The sequence below is a fragment of the Aegilops tauschii genome, chromosome 2 (genome assembly GCF_002575655.3).
Source record: "Aegilops tauschii subsp. strangulata cultivar AL8/78 chromosome 2, Aet v6.0, whole genome shotgun sequence".
Taxonomy (NCBI): domain Eukaryota; kingdom Viridiplantae; phylum Streptophyta; class Magnoliopsida; order Poales; family Poaceae; genus Aegilops; species Aegilops tauschii.
The window spans coordinates 204127012-204149203 of NC_053036.3; positions in this window are offsets into that span (position 1 = coordinate 204127012).

The following is a 22192-nucleotide window of genomic DNA, read 5'->3' on the forward strand; positions in this document are numbered from 1 at the left end:
TTCCTTACCTCCCCTCGTAGTTGAGGGATAAATCTTGGTTTTTTCGTCTTTCAAGTTCCTCATAGTGATCAACAGATATAAATCCCAAGTGACTCAAAGAATAGAGCTATGCTCCCCGGCAACGGCGCCAGAAAATAGTCTTGATAACCCAGAAATATAGGGGATCGCAACAGTCTTCGAGGGTAGAGTATTCAACCCAAATTTATTGATTCGACACAAGGGGAGCCAAAGAATATTCTCAAGTATTAGCAGTTGAGTTGTCAATTCAACCACAATTGGAAAACTTAATATCTGCAGCAAAGTATTTAGTAGCAAAGTAGTATGGAAGTAACGGTAACGGTGGCAAATGTAACAGTTGCAGTTTTGTAGTAATTGTAACAGTGGCAACGGAAAAGTAACTAAGCAAAGATCAATATGTGAAAAGCTCGTAGGCAATGGATCAGTGATGGATAATTATGTCGGATGCGATTCCTCATGCAACAGTTATAACATAGGGTGACACAGAACTAGCTCCAGTTCATCAATGTAATGTAGGCATGTATTCCGAATATAGTCATACGTGCTTATGGAAAAGAACTTGCATGACATCTTTGTCCTACCCTCCCGTGGCAGCGGGGTCCTATTGGAAACTAAGGGATATTAAGGCCTCCTTTTAATAGAGTACCGGACCAAAGAATTAACACTTAGTGAATACATGAACTCCTCAAACTACGGTCATCACAGGGAGTGGTCCCGATTATTGTCACTTCGGGGTTACCGGATCATAACACATAGTAGGTGACTATTGACTTGCAAGATAGGATCAAGAACTCACATATGTTCATGAAAACATAATAGGTTCAGATCTGAAATCATGGCGCTCGGGCCCTAATGACAAGCATTAAGCATAGAAAAGTCATAGCAACATCAATCTCAGAACATAACGGATACTAGGGATCAAACCCTAACAAAACTAACTCGATTACATGATAATCTCATCCAACCCATCACCGTCCAGCAAGCCTACGATGGAATTACTCACGCACGGCGGTGAGCATCATGAAATTGGTGATGGAGGAAGGTTGATGATGACAACGGCGACGGATTCCCCTCTCCGGAGCCCTGAACGGACTCTAGATCAGCCCACCCGAGAGAGATTAGGACTTGGCGGCGGCTCCGTATCATAAAACGCGATGAATCCTTCTCTCTGATTTTTTTCTCCCTGAACGTGAATATATAGAGTTGGAGTTGAGGTCGGTGGAGCCTCAGGGGGCCCATGAGGCAGGGGGCGTGCCCCAGGGGGGTGGGCGCTCCCTCCACCCTTGTGGACAGGTGTGGGCCCCCTGGTGTTGATTCTTTCGCCAGTATTTTTTATTAATTCCAAAAATATTCTCCGTGAAGTTTCAGGTCATTCCGAGCACTTTTATTTCTGCACAAAAATAACACCATGGCAATTCTGCTGAAAACAGCATCAGTCCGGGTTAGTTCCATTCAAATCATGCAAGTTGGAGTCCAAAATAAGGGCAAAAGTGTTTGGAAAAGTAGATACGTTGGAGACGTATCAAAGAGATGCACAGATCCTGCGTTGAACAGCTTGTACGCTTCCCGATGAGCCTGCGCACCGGACTATGCTCGCACGCCTCCCGTTCAGTCAAGCAGCTGTCCACACGGCACCTCCTATAGCCATTAAAACCAAGACACGTGGCATCACATGAATGGTTAACCGAACGCACACGGTTTGAATTATACAAACATTTGAGATATTAAAGTGGCAGCTATTTTTTTCAAAATGCCTTTGTTGGCTGTCATTATTCGAGTGTGCCTTCTCTCAAAATGGGCACGAAAAATACCATAGCATGTCGGGTGCCCTTCCATGATAGCATGCCAAGTTTCATTAATTTCAGACGAGTTTTGGATTTACTAGAATTTAGAAACCAGGCATCTCAATGTTTTGCCGGCAATCAACGGTGCCCTGGTGTTTGAAATTCATTCCCATTTCTTGCATGGGACCTAAGCATGCACCCAAGGACACAGATTTTCTTTTTCAACCAATTTATATGCACTGGAGCATGTGCATGTATTTCAAATTTGAATTATGCACATAAATGCATTGAAAACTCAGTTAATGCATAAAAATGTCCAAAGGAACCCCAAAAATCACAAAAAATAACACAACACTCCTGTTGTTCTATGTTGACACGAGAAATTTTTTGAAAGCAATAAGAGGCAATGGATATCATTTCGTCCCCAAAGGTGGGGTGTTCCCTACCGAAACCATCATGCTTGTTGTGAGAAGCTCTAGTTTGTGAGAAGCATATACCCAAACCTGCCCCAAATGGGACATGTTGATGCCGCTCCATGATAGCATGCCAAGTTTCATGAATTTCAGACAAGTTTTGGATTTAGTAGAATTTAAAAACCAGGCATCTCAATGTTTTGCCGGCAATCAACGGTGCCTTGGTGTTTAAAATTCATTCCCATTTCTTGCATGGGACCTAAGCATGAACCCAAGGACACATATTTTATTTTTTAACCAATTTATATGCACTGGAGCATGTGCATGTAGTTCAAATTTTAATTATGCACATAAATGCATTGAAAACTCAGTTAATGCATAAAAATGTCCGAACAAACCCCGAAAAATCGCAAAAAATAACACAACACTCTTGTTGTTCTATGTTGACAGGAGAAATGTTTTGAAAGGAATAAGAGGCAATGGATATCGTTTCGTCCCCAAAGGTGGGGCGTTCCCTACCGAAACCATCATGCTTGTTGTGAGAAGCTCTGGTTTGTGAGAAGCATATACCCAAACCTGCCCCAAATGGGACAAAAAATTTACCACGGCATGTTGATGCCACTCCATGATAGCATGCCATGTTTCATGAATTTCGGATGAGTTTTGGATTTACTAGAATTTAAAAACTAGGCATCTCAATGTTTTGTCGGCAATCAACGGTGCCCTGGTGTTTGAAATTCATTCCCATTTCTTGCATGGGACCTAAGCATGCACCCAAGGACAAAGATTTGATTTTTCAACCAAATTATATGCACTGGAGCATGTGCATGTGGTTCAAATTTGAATTATGCACATAAATGCATTGAAAACTCAGTTAATGCATAAAAATGTCCAAACGAACCCCGAAAAATCAGAAAAAAAACACAACACTCCTGTTGTTCTATGTTGACACGAGAAATATTTTGAGAGCAATAAGAGGCAATGGATATCATTTTGTCCCCAAAGGTGGGGCGTTCCCTACCAAAACCATCATGCTTGTTGTCAGAAGCTCTAGTTTGTGAGAAGGATATACCCAAACCTGCCCCAAATGGGACAAAAAATTTACCACGACATGTTCATGCCGCTCCATGATAGCATGCCAAGTTTCATGAATTTCAGACGAGTTTTGGATTTACTAGAATTTAAAAACCAGGCATCTCAATGTTTTGTCGGCAATCAACGGTGCCCTGGTGTTTGAAATTCATTCCCATTTCTTGCATGGGACCTAAGCATGCACCCAAGGACAAAGATTTGATTTTTCAACCAATTTATATGCACTGGAGCATGTGCATGTAGTTCAAATTTGAATTATGCACATAAAGGCATTGAAAACTCACTTAGTGCATAACAATGTCCAAACGAACCTTGAATAATTCCAATTCTTTTATGACACACATATAGTTGCATGACCACTGCAGATAAAAGGTCTAGCAATTCAAACACCGTCCATGGCCATTGTGACCCCATTATGTAATTCAAATCAAGATGAAAAATCAACTAGATCCCACACAGTTTATTATAACCAACCGTGTGAGATGCAACACAAAATATCTTGGAGCACCGTCGGAGTATAGTACGCATACGGCTTACGCGAGAAGGTGCAACAGCTATAGTCCATAGCCCGCTCTAAATAAGGGACCGTGTCTGATGACACTTTGCGCGCCAGTTTTTTGGCTGAAGCGATTCCAAATTTTTGGCTTCTGCAGAAATATCTACCTCCCCGCCCCCTCCCCCTTACCAAAAGCCACATTTCCCCTGTTTGCGCCTTCCTTTCCAAGTTGAAACCTTCACTCCTTGCTTGCAGCGCCGCCGCCTCCTCGTCGGCGACCCTCCTTCACGCTGCTCGGTCTCGCCTATCCAGGCAGCTAATCCACACCCGACCCCCATCCTCCTCCTCCTTCCACATCCCACATGCCCCGGCCGTCGGCATGAGCGCGACACCTTCCACCCAAATCACCAACCCCTCCACCAAATAAGCGCCGGCCTAAGCCATCGTGCATGCAGTATAGCCAGGACCTCAAGCATCATTTGGCAGCAGAGAAGGAAATCGCGACCGCACGCGCGGATGAGGTCGCGATGGCTACCATTCGTGCCAACCCCCAGATCTTGGAGGAGCACCTCGCCGTCGAGGCCACCCTTGATGCCTCGCACACTGACGCCGCGACGCGGTTGGCTGCTTTAAACGACAGTTTGTGGCGTTTCTCGCGGCCACCGTTGGTGCCTTCGACGAAGACTACGAGGTGTTTTCTCAGTGTGCACGTGCTTACCTCATCTCGAGAGCCAGCAGGTTGGTGCCCGGAGCGGCTCAGGAAACTCACCACTACAACGAGGGCACCCACGATGCGGAGGCCTCGCCCTATTCCATGTCCAAGGAGCCAATCGTCATTGATATCTCTAACAATGAGGAGTAGCTTCTCTTATTTGCTCACTATAAGGACCCATGTTCAGTTTGCTAGCTACTTCCTTTCCTTAACAAAATCTAGTGAATTGTGCTATCTACTTTTACCATGCAATCTTCTGCTATAGTGTATATGTTCTATATGTCGTGCAATGTGGTGTTCAATTAACTACTTGGTTCAGTTCTGCAAATGTGATATTCAATTCTTCAGGGTGCAATATTTCCAAGTTGTTAAGCATACTTGGTTTGGTTAAATGTCTGACCTTCTATTAGGAGTATGTTATATTGTTCAATTGGTGTTCAGTTAACTGCTTGGTTCATTTGTTGTGGCTTGGTTCACTTGTTGTGGTGTTTAGTTACCTGCTTGGTTCAATTCTGCAATGCGATGTTCAATTGTTGTGGCTGCATTCTGTTATTGTATACCATGTGAGGAATAAATCGAATTTGGCTGTACTAAATACATGAGAAACAAATACAATTGCTATATTTCCAAGTTGTTAAGCATGCTTGGTTTGGTTAACTGTCTGATCTTCTATTAGGAGTATGTTATATTGTGCAATGTGGTGCTCAGTTAACGTTTGATTCATTTGTTGTGGTGTTTAGTTAACTGCTTGGTTCAATTCTGCAATGTGATGTTCAATTGCTATGGCTGCATTCTGTTATTGTATACCATGTGAGGAATAAATCAAATTTGGCTGTGCTAAATACATGAGAAACAAATACAATTGCTATATTTCCAAGTTGTTAAGCATGCTTGGTTTGGTTAACTGTCTGATCTTCTATTAGGAGTATGTTATATTGTGCAATGTGGTGCTCAGTTAACCTTTGGTTCATTTGTTGTGGTGTTTAGTTAACTTCTTGGTTCAATTCTGCAATGCGATGATCAATTGATGTGGCTGCATTCTCTTATTGTATACCATGTGAGGAATAAATCGAATTTGGCTGCACTTAATACATGAGAAACATATACAAGTGCTATATTTCCTAGTTCTTAATCATGCTTGGTTTGGATAAATGGGTTTTCCATGTGGCTTGAATTAATCTGATGAATCTGCAATGTGCCTATTTTTCATCAACATATTTTACTGATAACATGCGAACCATTACTTAACCTGATGACTAACTACCTTACATGTGTTGCAGGGAAACAATGGGAAGCACTGAGGTTTACAAGATGGTACTAACTATTATACCTTGCCTTCTTTTTATTCCTTTGCCCCGTTTCCAATATAGAGAAGATATTTATGCACATCCTTGTTTTCAGGGTTCACTGATGATTACCTCTCAAACCACCTCTGTGGTCAGGAGGCGAGGAAAGTTTTCATACAACACCTACGGTTCAATATTGAAGTGTTCCTGAAGAGGTCGAAGGATGGATGGTCAATCATCCACAGGCACTGGCCTAAAGTTGCAAAGACCTTCAACATGAATGAAGGCTCAGTATTCGCCTTCCGCTTTAGAAGTTTTCTAGATGAGATGCATCTCTCTATGTACCGTCTATGATGCTAATTTCGAAAGGTTCTAGATGTTGCATGTGAAACTTACTGCTGGTGCAGTTGTGTAATGGGGTAGCTGAGTGCTGAAGCTATATCATGTTGTACTCTGATGTATTTCAATTATGAAATCATGCTTCCTAAATATGGAAATGGAATATATTATGTGCTTAATATGAATGTCAATTAGATTAGTAAATGGATTATTAATAATAGGGCAATTAGCTAGCTAATTGGCCAATTAGCTTGCTAATTGGGTTTTCCTATTGCAAACGGTTAATGAGAAAACACCGTGGGCGATGACCTCAGGCAACGCACACAGTTTCTAGGAATAAACCGTGTTGGATCAATCAACAATCACACATGACATTATCTTCAAAACTGTTTGCGTTACGCCACCTTGTGCAAACGTTTTCCTTGTAGTGACTGTGTGCGATGTTTATACGAACGGAAACGTTTAGTGGTGACTGACTGTGTGGGATGTACTTACGACCAAATATGATTTTGCCTGTATAATTGTATTTTTTTTAGCACTACTGTACGTATTTCTGTATTTGAGTGCTCGTCGGTCGCACACGACCTCATTTTGCCGAGCGTGTGTGCTAGGAGGGCATATCCCCAACGGTTTCTGGGTCGTGTGGGAAGGACCCCCCATGAGGGAGTCTTGGATTAAGGGGTCCTCGGGCGTCCGGGCTATGTAACAAGGGACGAACTAATGGGTTGTGAAGATACGAGATAGAAGGCGCCCCCCCCCCCCCGTGTCCGGATGGGACTCTCCTTGGCGTGGAAGGCAAGCTTGGCGTGCGGATATGAAGATTCCTTTCTCTGTAAACTGACTCTGTACAACCCTAGCCCCCTCCGGTGTCTATATAAACCGGCTGGGTCTAGTCCGTAGAGGCAATCATAATGATACAGGCTAGACATCTAGGGTTTAGCCATTACGATCTTGAGGTAGATCAACTCTGGTAACCCCTATACTCATCAAAGTCAATCAAGTAGGAAGTACGGTATTACCTCCATTAAGAGGGCCCGAACTTGGGTAAACATTGTGTCCCCTGCCTCCTGTTACCCTTGATCCTTAGACGCATTCGGGACCCCCTACCCGAGATCTGCCGGGTTTGACACCGCCATTTGTGCTTTCATTGAGAGTTCCACTGTGCCGTCGTCGAAAGGCTCGATGGCTCCGACGATCATCTACAACAATGCTGCCGGGAAGGAGATTTTCCACCCCAGCCAGATCTTTGTGTTCGGCGGCTTCGCACTGTGTGCCAACTCAGTTGGCCACCTAGAGCAGATCGACAGCTACGCCCCTGGTCACCAGATCAGATTTGGAAATCTGAACTATGTCGCTGATGTCCGAGGAGACTTGATCTTCCAAGTTCGCGGCCCCAATCACCGCTTTGGCCTTAGATCCGGAGCGCACCACCAGGTCCGAAGATGGGAGTCTAGAGCCTACCGGACTCTCTGCGGCCTTGAAGCCAGACACCGGAAAACCGGGGAGAATAGCGTCTCCGGCTGTCATCGTAAAGCCGGACTCTTCTCCGTACACCAACTCCGAACCCTGGAAGCCTGCGTCATGCGAGCTCGGCCCGGAAACTTCCATCCCCGCCCGACCCTCGCTCTTAAACGAGGCTCTGGACCTAATGCGATCCCTCGCCATCACAGAGGAACCGCTTCCGAATTGCGCCCAACCCGCACTAGGGGCTGAGAATAGGGAATTTTACTTCCCACCCACCACCCACTTTATAGCCACTGTCGAGGATTTAACTGACATGCTTGATTACGCCTCCGAAGACATCGACGGTATGGACGACGATGCCGGAGAGGAGCAGGCCCAAAATCCGCCGTTCACCGGACGCTGGACGACCACTTCCTCATACGACGTATACATGGTGGATACACCTAAAGAAGGCAACAGCGATGAGGAGAAGGACCTAGTCGAGGATAAACCTCCTGAGATACCACCGAAACACCAACATCAGCGACGCCACTCTAAATCGCATCGCGAAAAGGACAGGAATACCAGCACCGGAAACAATGATACTCTGGAGAACGCCGAAGACAATGAAGACCCCATCGAACCAACATCCGATCAGGATGATCGGGAGGACGGGCAAGTCGACCCTGATAAGCAAGCAGGGAACCAAGACTAGGAGGATAGCAATGATCTACCACTCTCCGGACATGATGTGAGCCTCGGCGACGAAGATTTTATCGTGCCAGAGGAACCCCTCGAACAAGAGCGCTTTAAGCGCCGGCTAATAGCCACGGCAAGAAGCCTAAAAAAGAACCAGCAGTAGCTTCAAGCTGACCAAGATCTGCTCAACGACAGATGAACTAATGTCCTGGCAGCCAAAGAATACGGCCTCGAATGCCGAACAAAGAGTTACCCTAAGCGTAAGTTGCTACCCCAATTCAATGACGAGGCGCGGGAGCCCATACCACCCATGCGTAACGCGACTAGTGGACTCGATCGACCACCACGTGGCCGGGACAGAACGACGACTCAAGCCGAACACCAGCCCGCACTACCTCGCCATAAAAGCAAAGAAGAAACAGCTCGAGGATACACATATGACCTATGACAAGACCTGGAAAATAGAACTGGTCAGACCCGATCAATCTATGGATCGCGGGGGCGTGCCCCGGCACGACAAGCATAACCATGCCCGGGCCGAAAACCGCATACGGACTTCGTCCGAACTGCGTCGTGACATGGCCCGATACAGAGGCGCCGCACACCCCCTATGCTTCACCGATGAGGTAATGGAGCACCAGTTCCCAGAAGGGTTTAAACCCGTGAACATCGAATCATACGAAGGCACAACAGATCCCACAGTATGGATTGAAGATTTTCTTCTCCACATTCACATGGCTTGCGGTGATGATCTACACGCCATCAAATACCTTCCCCTAAAACTTAAGGGGCCAGCTCGACACTGGTTAAATAGCCTCCCAGAAAACTCTATTGGCAGCTGGGAAGACTTGGAGGACGCATTTAGAGATAACTTCCAAGGTACCTATGTTCGGCCCCCAAACACCGACGACCTTAGTCACATAATCCAGCAACCCGGGGAATCGGCCCGATAGCTCTGGACCAGGTTCTTAATCAAGAAGAACCAGATTGTGGATTGTCCGGACGCCGAAGCCCTTGCGGCCTTCAAGCATAGCACCCGAGACGAGTAGCTCGCCCGACACCTCGGCCGAGAAAAGCCGAATCCCATGGCAGCCCTTACCGCACTTATGACCCGCTTCTGCGCATGAGAGGATAGTTGGCTTGCTCGTAGAAGCAATAGCACCAGCGACCCTGGAACCTCGGAAGCCAGGGACGGCAATGGCAAGCCACGAGGCAACAAACACAAGCGTCAAAACAATAACGAAGGAACCCAAGACACGGCGGTCAACGCCAGATTCAGCGGCTCCAAACTCGGTCAACGAAAGAAGCCATTCAAGGCAAACAGAGATGGCCCATCCAGTTTAGACAAGATACTGGACCGGCCTTGCCAGATTCATGGCACCCCCAATAAACCTGCCAATCATACCAACAGAAATTGTTGGGTCTTTAAGCAGGCTGCCAAGCTTAACGCCGACCACAACAGAAAAGGGTCGCCAAGCGATGACGACGACCAAGAGCCTCGTCAACCGAACACGGGGGGACAGAAGCAATTTCCCCCCGAGGTAAAAATAGTAAATATGATATATGTCACACATAACCCCAAGAGGGAGCGCAAGCGCGCAATACGGGACGCTACGCCATAGAGCCGGTCGCCCCAAAGTTCAACCCATGGTCGGCTTGTCCGATCACCTTCGATTGAAAAGACCACCCAACCAGTATCCATCACGGAGGTTCAGCAACTCTGGTCCTCGATCCAATAATCGATGGGTTCCACCTCACGCGGGTCCTCATGGACGGCGGCAACAGTCTCAATCTACTTTATCAAGACACTGTCTGCAAAATGGGCGTTGATCCGTCAAGAATCAAGCCCACTAAAACTACCTTCAAAGGAGTAATACCTGGTGTAGAGGCCCGCTGCACGGGCTCAATCACGCTGGAAATCGTCTTCGGTTCGGCGGACAACTTCCGAAGCAAAGACTTGATCTTCGATATCGTCCCCTTCCGCAGCGGCTATAACATACTGCTCGGACGAACTGCTTTCGCCCGCTTCAATGCAGTCCCACACTACGCCTATTTGAAGCTCAAGATGCCCGGTCCACGCGGCGTCATTACAATCAATGGAAACACGGAACGCTCCCTCCGTACTGAGGAGCATACCGCAGCCATTGCGGCCGAAGTACAAAGCGGCCCAGTCAAGCCGCACACCTCATCGGCAATTAAGCCACCGGACTTCATTGCGCAAGGCCGGTCAGTCCTGCATGCGGGCAGCCTGGCAACTCCAGGGCTGGATTAGCAGTTTCGCCTCCGTCGACCGCCACGTTCATCAACAAAATTCGTACCGCGCGTGCACAATTATGCACTGAAAATACATTGGGCATCGGCGGAGGCAATACACGGACAGGCCCATAACACGGTTCGACCTTATACGGCCTTTCCCCTTTCTTTAATCATCTTTTTTTACCATAGGTGAATCAAAACCTACTCATTCTTTGGATTCACGAGGACTCTCTCCGAGCCCGGTTCCGTATACATAACCAAAGACCATTTCTCTAAAGGAACCCTTTTTACTTAGGTGAAAGCGGTGCAGACGTGCGGCAGGAAGGTGCAAAGCATTTTGCAGACTGCAACTTCACTCAAGAACTTGTATAGAGCTTTTCCCCTTAGCCCTAGACCCTCGGCATGTAAAACGGCCTTGGTGATTATGGTACCTTCTGTAAGATTACGTTTTGACGTATCAATCAGATCCCAGTGAACCAAATTCTTGTTCGGTATCGTCTTTATTTATAGACTTTATTCCGTATGTTCAGTTGTCTCACGCACACACCTCGGCACAAAATTTCCAGGGGCTCTATAGGGCAACATGTGTGTTACCAAACAAAAGTCCGAACAGCTTTATAGCACAATTCGGTGTCCCGAGCTCGGCACTATATGCATCGGCTCCGAATCATGTCTTTGGTCAATAGTTGGGTTGCCCGGCTCCTGTGTTTGCTACCTTATGTTCCGTCTGATCGACTAGGGTAGTAAAGGGAGAACTACTGTGATTGTGCTTCTGGTTCGTCCAGTTAAGCACCTCAGTAGAGAAAGTCGAAAACTGACTGTCATGATGCGGCGAGAGCTGGTCAGCCACTTGGCGATTTATTACAATCCTTAGCGATTTTTCCGTATTACAGGAAGGACTGTTTCCCGGTCACATATGTCACGCATCCGCGTTAGGGTAGCCGCGTACATACCAGGGGCTACTATATAGATGCATTGTCAAACTCCTATAGCTAAGTGAGAGCAATAAAACCAAATAGTCCGATTGCCTGGTTCACCGTACTGACACCTCCTTCAGGGACCAAGACGTTGGGTTAAGTGTAGTCATGTGCAAATCCGAACACCCCAGTAGTATCTACATGGGGGTGGAAGCCGACGACTGGGAACTCTCAGATATAATAAACGGCTGCACAGGAGGATAAAACTTTTCATCAAGGAATGAACATATTACAAAAGGCTTATTTCATAATACAAACTCCACGGACAGTTCGGACTCGTTTATTCGAACACTACATCCTTAGAGCATTGGCCCTCTACAAGGCGGGCACCTTTTAGCATGTCCTCAAAATAGCGCTTCGGTGTGCGATGGGGCTTGCTTTCGGGCGAGCCCTCAACTGCCACCTTTTCGGCATTCATTTTCACCCAGTGCATCTTGACACGGGTGAAAGCCATATGCACTCCTTCTATATAGGACCACCTCTTGACGGCGTCAATACGGGGCAGCACGTTGACGAGACGCCGCACGAGGCCGAAGTAGCTATCTGGAATGGCTTCGGCAGGCCACAATCGGACTATGATGTCCTTCATGGCCGCGCTGGACATCTTATGCAGCTCCGCCCATTGTGCCATCTGGTCATTTAGTAGTATGGGACGCTCCTGCCCCACAAACTACGACCAGAAGAGCTTCTCCATCGCATACCCCTCCTGGGCCTGGAAGAATTGGACGGTGTCCGCGGCACTCTTCGGCAGATCCGCATATGCGTCTGGATAACTCCACAGTCGATTAAGCAAGGCATACTTCCGGTCCCCAAATTTAGCCTGCAAAAGAAAAGGCTTACCAGCAGCTATCTGACCGGCTTGACGGATTTCCTCGCGTGCTGCGCGGGATTCAGACCGCGCCTCCGAAGCGTCTTGAAGGGCTTTGGCGAGTTCGATCCCCTTCGCCTTATTTTCCTTTTCCAAGGACTCGCACTTGGCGGCGGTGTCCTTGAGTTTTTGCTCCATCTCGGTCACCCGTTCCTCAAAACGGCGCCGAGCGGCCTGTTCGGCCGTAAAGTCCGCAGCAGCCTTATCGGCAGCTGCCTTGCTTACCCTTGCTTGCTCCTTGGCTTGAGCAAGCTCTCCCCTGAGGGTTTCCACCACGGCGGCACCATCTGTACAAACACACACATTACAGCTCTTGATTTTTCAGAGAGAATGGACATAAACAGGCACAAATGCAAGATGTATCGTATACCTTGCGCCTGGTCGAGCCGCGTGTTAACGAAGACTAGATCCTCATCAGCTCGCTCCAGTTTCCATTTGAGTTCGGAAATTTCTGCTGACTGGGCAGTCGCCGCTAACAGAGAGGCCTGTTTTAAATCCAAATAAAATAGAATGTTACCACCTGGAAACTGATTATTGATCCTCTGCTCACTTTTTTTCAAAAAACTGAATAGAGTCTCAGGGGCTACTATCTATGTACATGCATATTTCTCATAAAAATGACCATCAACATTACATTGCGCACCTCGAAGCCTGCTAGCAGACTGGAGAAGGCTTCGCTCAGCCCGCGCTTGGCGGACTGGATCTTCTCAGCCACCACACCCATCAGGATATGATGCTCATCCAGGACGGATGCACTTTGAAGTACATCCGCCATGGTATTCGGCGCCTATGGAGTAGCGGAGGTCGTCATTCTCCCTTCCCCTACAAGGGGTTGCTCACCAGACTCCGGAGCCTGGTGGGTCTCCGAAATAGTATGCGGCTGGGGGACGGATTGACCAAGGCCCCCGTCGCCGGTCTTTGAGGGAGCCGTACCCCCCAGTCCTTCGGCAGCCGAGGTATTGCCCTCTAGCGCCGTTAAATTGCCCCCCCCCCGCGTCTCTTCAAGGCCCGGGGAGGGCCTATGGGACAACACCTCGGTGTCATCCGCCCTAGGCGGCGAGGAAGCTAGTGGAGGCGACCCGCCCTCCGTCATCTCTGGCGGCAGATTCCCCGAGGATGAGGATGTCTGCGGGAGGACGCGGGCCGGACTACAAAGTATAGAACCTAGAGTTACCATCACAGCTCATGGAAAATCAGATATATGTGAAAAAATCCCGAGCTACTTACGGGTCGGCTTCGAGCTTGGCCCGGCATCGATGCTTCGGGAGGGCCTCAGCGTCTGACTCCGAGTCATCGGAGAGGATGATCTTGTCCCTCTTGGATGCTGCAGCCTCCAGTTCTTCGGAGGCAGCCCTTTTCTTGCCCTTGCGGGGAGGATCTTCTACTTCCTCCTCCTCGTCATCGTCGCCCTCGTGGGAGGACTGGGCTTCAGCTTCTCTGGAGACTGAATCCGAAGAGCCCTCCTCTCTCTTCTTCATGTCCTTCTTTACTGGCACCTGGTATGGTGCCGGGACCAGCGTTCTCACTAATAGAGGGTTGGCTGGGTTTTCGGGCAGAGGAGCCGAACACCTTATCCGCTCCGCCTTGGTTGTTCAGCCCTGAATCAGGAATTTAAACTCAGTATGCCCCTTCGATTAATGATTCAGGCTGTGTTCGGAAACAGAATGCTTACCGGAGAAGCAGGATGCGCGATGTCGAGCCCGATGTCCTCGGTCTTCCTGGGCCGCCTCTTCTCCCGGGCCTTGAAGAGAAACTTCCAGATCCCTTTGTGCGTTGTGCCAAAGAAATGTTGCAGAGTTAGAGGGCCCTCCGGATTGAATTCCCACATACGGGTCTTTCGGCGTTGACAGGGGAGACATCGACTGCAGAGCATCACCTGGATCACGTTGGAGAGATCGGTGCCCTTGTCCATTATGTTCTTGATGCGCTGCTGCAGCACCAGTATCTCATCGGTGGGCTCCCAGTCCAGGCCCTTGTTGATCCACGACGCGAGCCGCATAGGCGGACCGGATCTGAATTCGGGAGCGGCTGCCCACTTGGTGCCACGGGGTTCAGTGATGTAAAACCACTCTTGTTGCCATGCCTTTATGGTCTCCACGAAGGCTCCCTTTGGCCACGTAGTATTGGGGAGCTTGCTTATCATTGCGCCGCCGCACTCCGCATGCTGCTTGTTGACCACCTTCGGCTGTACATTGAAAACCTTAAGCTAGAGGCCGAAGTGTGGAGGGATGCGGAGGAGTGCTTCACACACGACGATAAACGCCGAGATGTGAATGAAAGAGTTCGGGGCTAGATCGTGGAAATCCAGCCCGTAGTAGAACATCAGACCACGGACGAAGGGGTGGAGAGGAACGCCCAATCCACGGAGGAAGTGGGGAATAAATACCACTCTTTCGCCTTGTCCTAGAGAAGGGATGACCTGCTCTTGGGCGGGAAGCCTGTGTGCGATCTCCGCAGTCAAGTACCCTGCTGACGGTGTCCTGGACTAGGGGGTACTCATCACATCGTCTCCCGATCAGTTGGATTGGGCCGAGGACCCCCATGGCCGTATACTCATGGGCTAGTTCAGACAGCTGCCGCATACAAGGAAGATTCCACAAGACTTGGTGATCAAGACAAGGACTCCTCCCCACCGGCGTATTCGGCTAGGACTCTTGTTATCCTAGGCCTCTGGTGCATTATATAAACCGAGGCCAGGCTAGTCGATAGACATAACAACAATCATAATCATAGGCTAGCTTCTAGGGTTTAGCCTCTACGATCTCGTGGTAGATCAACTCTTGTAATACTCATATCATCAAGATCAATCAAGCAGGAAGTAGGGTATTACCTCCATCGAGAGGGCCCGAACCCGGGTAAACATTGCGTCCCCCGCCTCCTGTTACCATCGATCCTAGACACACAGTTTGGGACCCCCTACCCGAGATCCGCCGGTTTTGACACCGACACCTGCCTCCCGGAGCTCCTTAACGTTCTCCTCCGTGACAGAGGAGGCCATCCATTTGCCTTGGGAGCCAGATCCGGCCACGGCCGAAGAGGTTGGGGGCAAGGGGAAAGATTGAGAATCAGGCGCTGGAGCTTGATGATGGGAGTGCTGAGGAAGAAGGCGTGGGGTAAAAGGACGAATCCTTGTCCTTTTATAAAGGCAGTGAATATCAAGCGCCCCCTCATAGGCCTTAAAACTCGCCTATTCCGAGGGGTCGTGCAAACGACACAGTTGGGTTACTCAAACCTGTATTGGTAAGGATCCCACAAATAAAGGGACACGATCTCTGCCTTGATGAGACGTGTCAATAAAGGCCACGCCTCGATACGTGATGCGGGAGGCCCGAAAAATGATTCGAGTTAATAATGATGAGACTTGAAGTAATATTTTGCCAAAAAGAAAAAAGAGAGCTGTCAGTGGACACAGCTTATCTCTATTTAATGTTTTACCTTTATGTTTAAGGATTGTGACTATTGTACAGAGCCGGATATAGCACTGGTGATCAACTACTTTGAAGTGTTCGGAGGAGGAACCCGCCTTGCAATGCTGAAGACAATCTGTGCGCCGGACATATTGTCATTGAAGCCTGGTTCAGGGGCTACTGAGGGAGTCCTGGATTAAGGGGTCCTCGGGCGTCCGGGCTATGTAACATGGTCCGGACTAATGGGCTGTGAACATACAAGATAGAAGGCTTCCCCCCGTGTCTGGATGGGACTCTCCTTGGCGTGGAAGGCAAGCTTGGCGTGTGGATATGAAGATTCCTTTCTCTGTAAACCGACTCTGTACAACCCTAGCCCCCTCTAGTGTCTATATAAACCGGAGGGTCTACTTCGTAGAGGAAATCATAATCATACAGGCTAGACATCTAGGGTTTAGCTATTACGATCTTGAGGTAGATCAACTCTTGTAACCCCTATACTCATCAAAGTCATTCAAGAAGGAAGTAGGGTATTACCTCCATTAAGAGGGCCCGAACTTGGGTAAACATTGTGTCTCCTGCCTCCTGTTACCCTTGATCCTTAGACGCACAGTTCGGGACCCCCTACCCGAGATCTGCCGGTTTTGACACCGACACCCCTATCGCCCACACTCACTTGGCGATGGTTCCGAATGCCGTCGTGGGAAGGGGTTAAAAACCATTTGTGACCAGTGTGGTGTTATATTCGACGGCCCACATGACGTTGTTGGGCCAATTTTGGGAAGGCCCTAATGGGCCGTGAGTTACCGGGCCGTAAAATGGGCTATTTGCGAATAGACCGTTAACAGGCTTTTCATGGGCCGGCCCACTAACTTTTGAGCAAGTCAAACGGGTCGGCCTTTGTAAGCTAAATGGGCTAGTGTTGGGTCGTCGCACGTGTCGACATATCATAGGGGCCTATTTGACCCAATGACGAGCTGACACGTGTTTCCTGTGGCCAATGAGAATTTTACACGTGGAAAAACCCCATTGGTCCGGGCTGTTAATGGGTTATTGGATCCAAGCCGGAACCCGATAGCTTAACGGTGACCCGTTATGGTGGATTCCATGTGTCAGTCACCCTTGACGAAAGCACTTCTGTGACGCGCAATTTATCGTCATGGAAGTGGACACTTCCATGATGATAATTTTGGTAATGTCATGGAACACTTCTACGACAGCACAGGTATGACTATCCTGATTCTGTCATAAAATTGTCATGGATGTATATGCATGACAGGAAACGTGACCTACTATGACAAACACGTATCATCACGGAAGTGTATTTTTTGTAGTGCTTTGAGATTCAGCAACGTGTTCTAACTGGGTTTGAACCATAGAAGCATGTTTTCCTACACCGTTAACATCATTTGTAATTGTAAACAAGTCACTCAAGCGGTCAATCATATAGGCACTACATTTCAGTTGTTTCATGACATAAGCATTGAAGTGATCTTGCTTGATAACGTAGTTGTCAAATTCATACAAGCATTGACTAAGAGATTTATTATATAAGTAATATCACCTTCATCAAACTTTATAAAATAATTAACCTCTACCACCTGTGGTGGTGTGTCAAGACCATGTATTTCTTCAATAGGTGGTAATTCTTAGCATCTTTAGTTTTAATACCTTTTTCTTTCATACATTTCTTTGCCTCTTGCATATCTTCAGGACTTAGAAATAAAATACCCCTCTTCTTCGAAGTAGGTTTAGGTGGTGGTTCGGGAAGTGTCCAATCATTATCATTCCTCAATATATTATTCAATAGATCTTCAGCTTGTTCAATAGTTTGTTCCCTGAAAATGCAACCAACACAACTATCTAGGTAATTCCTAAAAGCATCGGTTAGACCATTATAAAAGATATCAAGTATTTGATTTTTGTTGAGAGGATGATCAGGCAAAGCATTAAGTAATTGGAGAAGCCTCCCCCAATCTTGAGGGAGATCCTCTTCTTCAATTTGCACAAAGTTAAATATTTCCTGTAAGGTAGCTTGTGTCTTATGAGCAGGAAAATATTTTTCAGAGAAGTAATATATCATATCCTGGGGACACACACAACCATGGGCAATAGGATTGAACTAAATCTTAGCATCACCCTTTAACGAGAAAGGAAACAACTTCAGAATATAGTAGTAGCAAAAAATTTCCTTATAAGCAAATAGGGTGGCTATATCATTCAACTTAGTACGATGTGCCACAACAGTTTCAGTTTGATACCCATGCAAAGGATGAGATTCAGCCAAAGTAATTAACTCAGGATCGACAGAGAATTCATAATCCTTATCAGTAACAAATATAGGTGAAGTAGCAAACTTAGGATCATATTTCATTCTAGCATTCAGAGATTGTTCTTTCAGCTTACATAGTAATTTCTTAAGATCATCTCTATCATTACCATCAAGAAATTCCCTTGCTATATCTCCATCCATAACATAACCCTTAGGTATCTTAGGCAATTCATATCTAGGAGAGCTAGTGAAAGGATCGATACGGTCGACTAGAGGGGGGGGTGTGAATACGAGACAACAAATTTTAATCTTTCTTGTCAATTTTAAGGTTTAGCGGATAAATAGGGTTCACTAGATATGCAACTAGGTGAACACAACCTATATGGCAAGCAAGCTTAGAGCCAAATATGCTGGAGCCAAGGCTTGCGGAACGCCACAAAGGCTCACCGTATTCCCTTTCGAGTCACCCCCAACGGATGGGCCTCGAACCACTCGGGGTTGGTCTTGAAGGCGACCACTACACATTTACAAACTTCTACGGAGCACACCACAAGCAAGGAAGTTAGCGGAGGAACCTCTAACCACCTAGGAGCCTAAGCTCCAAGAGTAACAGGTCAATGGGGAAGAAATGTTGCGGTGAACACGATTTGGTTTGGTCAAGATGTAGATCGGGTCTTGCTGTCCCAATCCCCAAAGTTTCAACAAGTTTGGGTGGAGGGATTGAGAGTATTGAGCAAAATGGAGTGTAGCAATGGTGGAGCTCAACAAGACATTAGGGTTAGGGATGGAGGAGGAAGAAGGGGGTATTTATAGTGTTCTTGGACGGGTGGGGTTTTCTACCCATTGGACCCCGTGCACATGGGCTAAGTCAGCCCCGTGCGCATGAGGTACTCAGAGACTTACGCACCACCCCGTGCGCACGGGGGTCAAAAGACCCCGTGCACACGTGGTACTCATAGAGTTTACCCAGCACTCAAATGACCCCGTGCGTACGGGGTACCCAGTGAATTTCTGACTACCCCGTGTGCACTGGTGAAAAGACCCCGTGCGCACGGAGTATCGAGAAACACTCTATAGCAAACTTTCTAGGTACCCTGACTAGCACACTATGGAAAACAAAATGTTAGGAGTAGGAAGTCTAGGTTTATAAGTTTCGGCTATGGCATTCCCACACGACATAAATCCCCAAAGACCCCTCTTAATAGTGCGGCCTTTCCTACGACTCGAATCGAACCAAAAGAAAACCTTTGAATCGCCAGTAGACCACCCCTTTGATCTTTTTGAATTGGGGGGTCACACGGCTCCATCAAGAACAACTTGGAACCAATATTTGGATATAAACTTTGGCAAGCGATATTAGTCCCACTAACCACATTGTCATCACACCAAAATATAGTTCAAGTGCCAATTGCACTTTCAATCTCTCCCTTTTTGGTGCATTGATGACAACGTGGTTAGAACATGGCATCAAAGATATGAAAAAAAAATTAACTAGACATGCAACAAAAGATTGATCATGGGAGCTCCCCCTATACATGTGCAAGGAAAAGAATATGCTTGATAATGCACCAAGCACACATATATGATGCTCCCCCTAGATCAATAGAGACAAGGCATGTGATCAACGGTATAAACCTATACCGGTGCCTGGATCACATGACAAGGTGTGGTGATCAAGAATCGTGAGACAACATAGTAAAGATAGATTATAACATACAATATGAGCATAAGCATGTAAACGATCCACGAAGCATAAATAGTCTCACGAACTGACACATGGTAGCTCATAATAACACACTGGAAAGCAAATAAGAGTATCTCAAGCCAATTAAGGACAACCAGCAAATCAGAGAAACACGAGGCTTGAGATCTCAACACACACTAATGAACACCACTTCTCCCCCTTTGTCATCAAGACAACAAAAAGGAGAAAAAGGCGACACAAAGACACACTAGAGAAGAGGGGGGTTCTCGAAGCAGCATCATCATCATAAAAATGCCATCCTGCCATCAGAAAGGAGCGAGTTGTGGCCTCGCTGTCATTTTCCTCGGACCCTGGGCCAACCTCCTCACCAGCTGCAGCCCTCTCTGCCTTCTACTGACATCTCACAAGCTTATCCTTGTTGATCTCCTTAACTTGACGACGCTGAATAGACTGGCACATCTTGAACAAGTTCCTCATAGTCTTGAACAAATACTTCTTCTCTCCTGTGGCAAAAATAGCCTCAAAATCTACCTTCTTGCCCTTACCACGAGGGATCCATGCAGTGGAGGACATACCAGGAGTGTATGTGGCAGGATCTTCAGGCCTAGGATTGCACCCCTTCTTGGGAGGCACATATGGAGCAGGAGCAGCAGGGGTCCAGTTGGAGTTGCGCTTGGGAACAAAAGTCTTGTACTGAGAGATGTACTTAGCTGGGCAAACAGACTCAATCAACACCTGGATGAATGGATCATAGATCAAAGACTTGTTCAATTGCACACACTAACGAAGCTCATAGAACATGAAGTCCAGAACATCCACTCTCTTCTTCTTATGTAGGTACGCATAGACAATCAACATGGAACTCCGAATGTTGTGAGAATCACCAGCCTTTGGTGTGAGAGTATACCTCAGGATGTGGCTCATTGTATCATAGAGAGGCACAAGGTCTTTGATGGACCCCGGTGACAAAAGACTTCTCTTGCTTGTAGGCGAACACAATCTCATCCTTGGTGCACTGCCCACTCTCACGAACCCTGCAAAACTCATCAGTTGCCTCTTCTTCATCAATGAACGGGTAGGGAATGATCTCAGAAAACTTGGCCATAGGAGCAGAGCATCATTGAGTCACAGACATCCAAGTGAGGGTGCAAGCAAAATCATTTGAGAAGAACAAGGTGGCAAAGAACAACATCACAAGATCCTCATTGTACGGGTGGTTGAAAACGTGATGAAAGGAAGGAGCCCCAACCTCCCAAGAACTGAATATACACCCGGATAGAGATGATCATTGTCCTGAAGACTCTCAACATTAACCTGCTTGTGTGGAGCAAACTTCTTGGCCTTGTTCATGAGCAACTCATGGTACACTCTTTGCTAAAACTCATTCTTGAACCGGGGATCCACTCCCACAGCCGTGGCAGCAGCATATGGACGACTCTGTCTTTCAGCCCACAACTCTGGCTTGGTCCATTTTGCAAGAGGAAGCCCCTGAGATCCCGCCCGCCAGGGATGGCTTGATCGGGACTAGACATCTCTTATTCATCTTCATCTTCATCACCTCCATCAACAAGATCATCGTCAGCCTCTATCTCTACATCTTCGAGATTGACATATATAGTGAGCATCGTCCTGAGAGTCATAATCTTCCTATGAATCCTCCGAGGCCTCAACAACGGGCTGCTTGGTGGCTGCACGGTGAACATGACCCTGCCCTGACCCTTGACCAATGCCCTCAGATGGCTGGCGACGAGCAACTATGTGAATTCCTTGGAACTTGCCTCTGGGCGCTTGTGATGGAGCTTGGCCCTCTTGTCCGCGGAGTCTAAAACGCACAAACACCAACACCACAACACTCAAGGGGAACACAAATAAGTACAAGTGCTTGGGATAAATGGCTAGGGAAGAACAGAATAGAACTAGTGCAGACAACTCTGTGTACCCCATGCGCACGGGCGTTAGAGCCCTGATACGTCTCCATCGTATCTACTTTTCCAACCTCTTTTGCCCTTGTTTTGGACTCTAATTTGCATGATTTGAATGGAACTAACCCGGACTGATGCTGTTTTCAGCAGAATTGCCTTGGTGTTATTTTTGTGCAGAAATAAAAGTTCTCGGAAAGACCTGAAAATCCACGTGGAATATTTTTGGAATAAATAAAAAATATTGGCAAAAGAATCAACCAGAGGGGACCCACTGGCTGTCCACAAAGGTGGAGGGGCCCCCCTAGGGCGCGCCCCTGCCTTGTGGGTCCCCTGGACCTCCACCGGCCTCAACACCAACTCCATATATTCACTTTCGGGGACAAAAAACCAGAGAGAAGGATTCATCATGTTTTATGATACGGAGCCGCCGCCACCTCCTATTCTTCCTCGGGAGGGCAGATCTGGAGTCCGTTCGGGGCTCCGGAGAGGGGAAATTGTCGCCATCA